Here is a 7687-nt window from a genome sequence, read left to right on the forward strand (position 1 = left end):
ACCGCGTCACCTATACCTCCTTTGTGTGAAGCATTGCTTATTCAAGCTTAGTAAGGGGGCGGTGATGAGGGGACCCTCTTGGAGATAAAACTAGGAGGTGGCAATTAGCATAGGGTAGGAAAATCTATACCAAACAAACAAACAAACAAAAAAGCTTAATTGTACCATGCCAGCAGTAAATGCTAAAACACGTAAAAATGACAGATATTTGTGTATTCTGTATAATCAGATTTAAATCAACTTGAGTTGCATTAGTTAGAAGACTCTGTAAAATACTAATTGAGTCTTGTTTCATGGATAAATTTGTTGCGATACAAATAGCTTTGAATTAAAATTCATTGGTGATAGCCTGTGTTTGTGCTTTTACCACTTATTGATGCTGTTTTTACAAATATATCAAAATAGCTGTCACCCATCAGGAGGCTAAACTTTGAACCCAGTGAATTCAAATGGGATTTGATACCATCCATGGCACCAAATGCAAAGCTGGGTACTGCTAAAAAAGACGTTTTCTTCAATAGCACTGGCTTTTCATAGGTGACATCTTAAGTTTCTCTACTAGAAACTGCAGGCATTTCCATAGTGGACAAAGGAACATTGACTCTGTCTGCCCAGGTACTAATTGGGACACCATCATCAGGTAAAAGACTATGCAGAATAATTGACGGAAGTGAATTTTTGTTAGTCTCAGAAGGTACTTGATCTGCAAGCACTAAGTATATTTCAGGGCTAAAGCTCTTATGGCCAGGAGAAAGAAACCAGAAGGTTGTTCAATTTTTATCATAGTAGAAGACTTGCCTGTATGTACCATATACATGCACCTTACACTACAAAGCACTGGTTCTCTTCTGTCTTAGGCAGTTACTATACACCCTGTTAGCCTTGCCTGGAGTTCTTTACCTCCAAGGCCATCTCTTCATTATGTGGATTTCAGCTTCCCCATAGTATTTACCTTCTTAGTCTGGGCCACATAGTACAAAATCTACACATGAACAGAACTGTAGATATTCAATAGGGTCTATAAATTATTTGTAAATGTAGTATCTGTTGTCCACATTGGGAAATCTAAAGTGCACATCCAAACTTTGATACTTAGCACTGAAAGATGAGTCAAAGATCAAATCTCCTCTCCAAACACAAGTACACAAAGGCTTCATCCATTTCTACCTCTAATCCACTGCAGACACTCCACTTTAAAATTGCTGTTTCATCAGCTTAATGAGTCGTGGTTTGAAAACTATAAGAGAGCTGGGGAGGTAACTTGGTGACAAAATGCCTATCACGATGAGTGAGACACTACGTTCCTTTGCAAACACCACAAAATTAACTAGTTAGTTAGTTAATTATTAATTAGTGTCAAGGAGAGATTTCAGTCAATACAGTGGTTGCCTTGAAAGTATAAGAACTTGAATCCAATCCCCAGAACCTATGTTTTTTGAAAAAGGAACTCAGGCTTGGTAGTGTATGTCTACAGTCCCAGCACAGGAGAGGCAGAGGCAGGCAGATCCTTGAGGCTCACCAGCCAGCCAGAATAGTCTGTTTGGAATATTGAAGGCCAGTGAGAAACCTGTCTCAGAAAACAAACAAAATAAAATTAACAAGCAAAATAAAAACAAGGTGTATGATTCCAAAGGAATAAAAGCCAAGGTTGTCCTCTGATTTTTACACCTATATGCACATATGTACAGACAGGTACACACACACACACACACACACACACACACACACACACACACACACAACTAAGGATTGAGAAAGATGCTTACACTCTGAAAAGTTCAGTTTTGGGTATGAATGAGGGCAGAAGAGGCTGATGGACAGAATCCTCCTGGTGGAATTATGTCACACTGATTCCAAGGGACTCATTCCCACCACATACCTTGTCACCACATCTAAAAGCCAGACTAATGTGAGTATAGTGTGGAGATAGCAGCATCCATAATTGGTCTCAGACCCCACCCCAGCTGGACCATATCTTTGTATGACCTCCATGATCCCTGTGAGCAAGATTCAAAAAGCACTGCCTGTTTTTAGCCACCAGAGCTTAGACTTCTTTAAGCATATGGGCTAGGTCCTATGATGGCAAGGTCTTCTTTTTCCATTTAAATGTTAGCCATCACTTATGCTGGCTATCACTTGTGTGAAATGATGACTCTCATTTTGACTGACATCAGGTGAAAGAAAGGTGAATGTAGAGAACCACAGATCTCCAAACTTCAGTGTGTGTGTGTGTGTGTGTGTGTGTGTGTGTGTGTGTGTGTGTGTGTGTTCTTCTGTCAGAAATAACCCAGTTACTGGGAACTGTCAATGTATTTCTTCGAGGTTGCAACTCCTCTCACTCTTCCTTTGGTGCTTTATCCACATGAAATTGCACAGTCAACACATCTTTGCTGCTGATCCACCAGCTCTTCGTAATCTGCTCCCTCAAATTCAAATATTTTCCAGTCTCATATATCTACCAGAATGGAAGAGCACAGGGTGTGGAGAATTAATCATAAAAACCCATTCTTCCTCCCTTCCCTTCCCTTCCCTTCCCTTCCCTTCCCTTCCCTTCCCTTCCCTTCCCTTCTCCTCTNCCTTCCCTTCCCTTCCCTTCCCTTCCCTTCCCTTCCCTCCTTCCTTCCTTCTTTCCTTCCTTCCCTCCCTCCCTTTCTTCTTTCCTTCCTTTCCTTCTTTCCCTCCTTCCCTTCCTTCTTTTTCTTTCCTCCCTTCTTTCCTTCTTTCCATCTTCCCTTCCGTCCTTCTCACCACTCTATTCTTTCTTCCTTCTCTTCTCATTTCTTTACTTGGTACATACTAATCATGTAAGCATGTGTTTAACAATCAAGATGCACAAAGTAGAAGGTGACACTGATGGATTAGCTCCTCCCTCCTTTAGTACTTTTCTCTGGGCTGAGGTGACCTGGGAATGAGCCCAGCCCGTGATGACAAGTGTGCCTTCTCCCAACCCAAGTCTTGTAAAGTAGAAAATCTTACCAGAAATATGTAATCAATTTAAGCTTATTTTATGCAAATTACATCCTATTAAGGAGGCTTGTGAACAATCTCTCTGAAAACAAGTTTCTGTGGGCTTTTTTGGCACAGCTGTGATCGACAGTACTAAATGCCAGCAGACTTTGCATATTTAAAATATTTAATGATGGGGAGAAAATATAAAATTAATTATCTTCATGAGGAAAAAAACCTGCCAGACAGCTAATTTATTAAAAACTAGTTTAGAAAATTACTACATAAAACATTTCTAAATAAGAGAAATTGATCTACCTAATAATAGCTACTGGAACTACACCAGACTGCTGAATTCAAATTTATGTTGCGCTCCAGTCCAAATAATAGGTGTCATAAATTATACTTATAACATACAATCAGTTGCCCACGGAAATCTTAGGCAGAAGGAAGGTCCTTCAGATCATAGTCACAGGTCCTAAGGTTTTATGCCAGAGGTATTTCAGGGAAATCAGGAAACTTTAATACTTCAACTATGCCTGTAGAGTATATTTTTTCTCGTGTGCTCTGTGGTTTCTATGGTTTATTTCAAGACAGCTTGTTTCCCAATGTCTTCATAATTTTTGCCTTTTGGTACTAGAGCTCTCTTCCTGTTTTCAAAACCATGTGCATTAAATATAGAAATGTGTACACCATCATAATACGCGGGTGAGGCAGATGAAATGGTTAAGCGATGGTGCATTATTAAAGCATCACATTTGTCTGAGACTTTCCACTTCACATAAGGAACGTACTGTTTGAAAAGAATGAAACTACACGATTTTATTGCTTGAAGATATTTATGCACATAGCTCCCTGAAATGGAAAGGCACACACTTTTATCGCCCTACTCCCATAACTCAAAACTGTTGAATAGATTTAGTATTTTTAAAATGAATTAAAACCAGACCTGGACAATTTAAGCTCCAAAGCTGGTGGTTTACATAAAGTGTAAGAAGAAAATGGTGACGCCAGAGAAGCCTCCACCACTGCAAGAGGGTGGGCTCCGAGAAACCAGGCTGTGGAGTGCCAAAGTAAGACCTGGGTTCATAGTGGAGAATGCAAGCCAAGTTAAATGTCAGAGAGCAGAGGGGGTGGGGTCAGCTTTCTAGACTCCAGAACAAACATTCTTTAAAATGGAGGCAGTCTATGGCAGAGATCTCTTCTGGGGGCCCTAAGATGGAAAAAGTTCACGTCAACTTGTGATTGTGTCAGTCCCCTAGAATTGCTATTTCTGGGCCGGTAGAGAAAGAGTAACCCTAATTGACCATTCTAGCCTCTGGTCTTATTTTACTAATAGGAGAGCAGACAGTGCACCTCTAAGGCTGTGTTAGTCTGTCTACAACTGCAGAACTGACCTCACTCTTCTTGCCCATCTCAGCCGCCTGGCTGAGTTCCAATCTTGATTCCTCAGGAGAGCGCCATTGCCCATTTGGACTCCCAAGGACTACTGAATGGTCCAGAATCTTCATAGGGAATTTCCATACTGCATCTTAACACTTACCTCTCATTCTGCCTTTAAAGATGCCTTAGAGCGGGAAGGTTTGAATTATCATCTCCTCTAAGTAATTTGACAAAAACGCGCGCGCTTGTGTGTGTGCGTGTGCGTGTGCGTGTGTGCGTGCGTGTGTGTGTGTGTGTGTGTGTGTGTGTGCGCGCGCGCGCGCGCGTGTGCAGCACAATGAGAAGCTTGCAGCTGCATACTGCATGACTGTTAGTCAGCAGGCAACAATCACCTTTTGCGGGATTGAAAAGGGAAGGTTTTGCTGTGGAAGCTGCCAGCAGCTGAACAGCGCTATTAGCAAGCTGTTGGACCATGGGCTGTTCCAGACCAGGACCTCTTTGGGGGAACATTTGCACTTCTAACCCCCTGCCTTTTTCCATTTTTCCTGTTCTGGTTTTGCTCTACAGTCGTCTGATCCGGATCCAGATGCTACATTCCTATCCTCTAAGATCAGAGCTGTGTGCCCTCTTGTTGACAGTAGGGAAAGCAACATGCTATCAGATTGGCTCGCGCTCATTCACGGTTGCACCAGTTCCACAGCTACTTCTTATTGACAGCTTTTGACACAGCCGTGGTTACAGAATGGCAGAGATATGCATGCCTATATTGCTTTATTTCGATGCATCTTTTTTATAAACATAAAATTGGAACACGGGTGCTCCTCTATATTGTAACCTTGTACTCACAGAACAACGTCCTCCCAGTCTATTAGTAAGAATCCTGCCTCATTTTTATTCTATTGTGAATGTGTGGTGTGTGCATCTGTATAGGAAGGGAGTGTGTCTTGGCATCGAGCATGTAGGGGCCAGAAAGGGTGTCTGCTCTGCCATCTTCCATCTTAGGACACGGTCGTCCGATGCCTAAAGCTTAGCACTATGGCTAGACTGGTTGGTCACTGAGTTCCCAGGATGCACCTACCTCTACCTCCCACAGCACTGGCTGGGGTGACAGGCACAGGCTTCCATGCCAAGCTTTTATATGGGTGCCTGGCGTTTGAATTCATGCCTCTACTTGCATGGCAAGCACTCTTACCCACTGAGACATCTCCTCAACCTCCTGATCATTCTTCTTATTAAAACAATATAATATAAAATTTCATGGTGGAGACACACTGAATTTGCCATCCATTGCTGCCAAAAGCTAGACCTGGCCTCCAGATTATTCTTTTTCTTTGCTGCAGTTAAATAATACTGAATTTATGTCCTTAGATATTTTCATTTCTCTATTGTTGGTTTTCAGAAATAGAATTGCTAGGATAGAAAACACACATACACACACACACACACATTCAATTTTAATAGAAATTTCCAGGCAGGTTGCTTTCAAAAACTGTTTTAATTCACACTACCAATGTGTGAGAAAATATTCTTTCTGTATTCCTGTCAGTAACAGATGTTTATACTTTTTTTTTCAATTTTTAGGAATTGCTTTCTTGTTTTGAATCTATTTAAATGCTTAACTCCATTAGACATATGAAGGATTCCTGACTGATATTCCTGCAATCAACTACATTTAAAGGAGCCCAATCTTTGCCAGTGTCCCATGCTTTCTTTTCCCATACTTAATAACCTTTATTAACTTTGTGTTTATTCTTTTATAATGGTGTGTGTGTGTGTGTGTGTGTGTGTGTGAGTGTGTGTATACATGAGTAAAGGTACTCTCAGAGACCTGATGTATTGGACTCCTTTGGAGCTATAATTATAGGCATTTGTGATCTACCCAACACGGGTGCTAGGAACCAAACTTGGGTCCCCTGAAGGAGCAGGGAATGCTCTTAACCACCAAGACATCTTTCCAGTCCTACATTTATTTTTTTAATCTTTGTCTTTTACAAAATCTAGCATTTCATATTGTTTCCTTACCCCTTTTTACTTAAGATATATCTTGCTTCTCATCTATGTGACCATGGATGGCAACCTTCCTTGCTGGCTCTATGGATACCAAACATTCTGCTACATGAAGGCCCTGATGTTACTCAGCAAGTTCTCAATTAATGAACATCAAGGTCACCTTCAATTTTCAACTGTTCTAAAAGATGTCCCTGTGAATAATCATGAGCATAAATCATCTCATACTTTTGGCATATTTTAGGCTGCATTCCTAGAAATTAGATTGCTGTGCAAAGGGTATTTTATATGAAGGTATAATTGTCTATAGATATTACCAGTACCCCTCTATTGGAGTTATACAACATTTCATTTCTACCAGAAATAAGAGGAGCTGCTTTTTGCTATATATCCAAAAGTCTGCACTTCTAAGGCTTTAGATCTTCATCAAGCCAACACATGAAAAATGATAGTTTCATTTACTTTGTCTTTCATTGTTAGTGAGGTTGTGAATTTTCTCATATGCTTAAATGCCATTTGTTAACAGTCTTGGGTTTGTTTGTTTTTTTAAGAATTATTTTTTCATGAATTTTATCCACTTTTTTGTTGGATGGTTGGTCTTTTCTCCCTTCAGTCTCTTTAGCTTTACGTGATTCAGTGATCAATCTTTTGTGATTAGAATTTCAAATATGTTTAAATTTTGCCATTTGTGGCTGAGAGTTGCCTGTCATCAAGACAGAATACCCTATCCCTATTTCCTCTTTCTGGACCGAAATTGGAATTCAAAATCTGAAAACCGTTTTCTACTGGCTATTCTGATGCTTTTACCCTACCACCACGAACTCTAAATGCTTCAACTTAAACCGTGCATTAAAGCCTCCTACCCACAATGCCTCTCTGCCTATGGAACTAAATACACACAATATCTGCTCCAGACATACATTGATGGGACAGGTGTGGGATAATAATTATCTGCAGTTATACTCAAATAGGGATCGAAATGGAAGGTAAAATGTCCTCTGTGCAATGTAAGCTGAAGTTGTGGCTGGACAAACTTCCTTGGGTGTCAAGTGTTCTGTGGTTTCAGCTTGACCATCTGCCCGGTGATTCACTCTGTATGCTCTTGGTTCTACCCTTTGGTGAAGTCTCCCTGCTTCATGAAAATGAGGCCTTGCACCTCAGTTGAGCAGTTTTATGGCCAGTTTCCTGTCAGGAGAGTGCTGTACCTAAAAGCCTTGTCAATCTCTTTGAAATCTCAGCCCAACCTGTAGTGTTTCTGCTAATGCAAAAACTCTCCAAGCTTTTTGTTTCTCTGCTTATTGGTTGCTCAATCCATTCGATCTTGTGTAGACTATATATATATCTCTGTCTT

Source organism: Mus pahari, chromosome 5 (assembly GCF_900095145.1).
Source record: "Mus pahari chromosome 5, PAHARI_EIJ_v1.1, whole genome shotgun sequence".
NCBI lineage: Eukaryota > Metazoa > Chordata > Mammalia > Rodentia > Muridae > Mus > Mus pahari.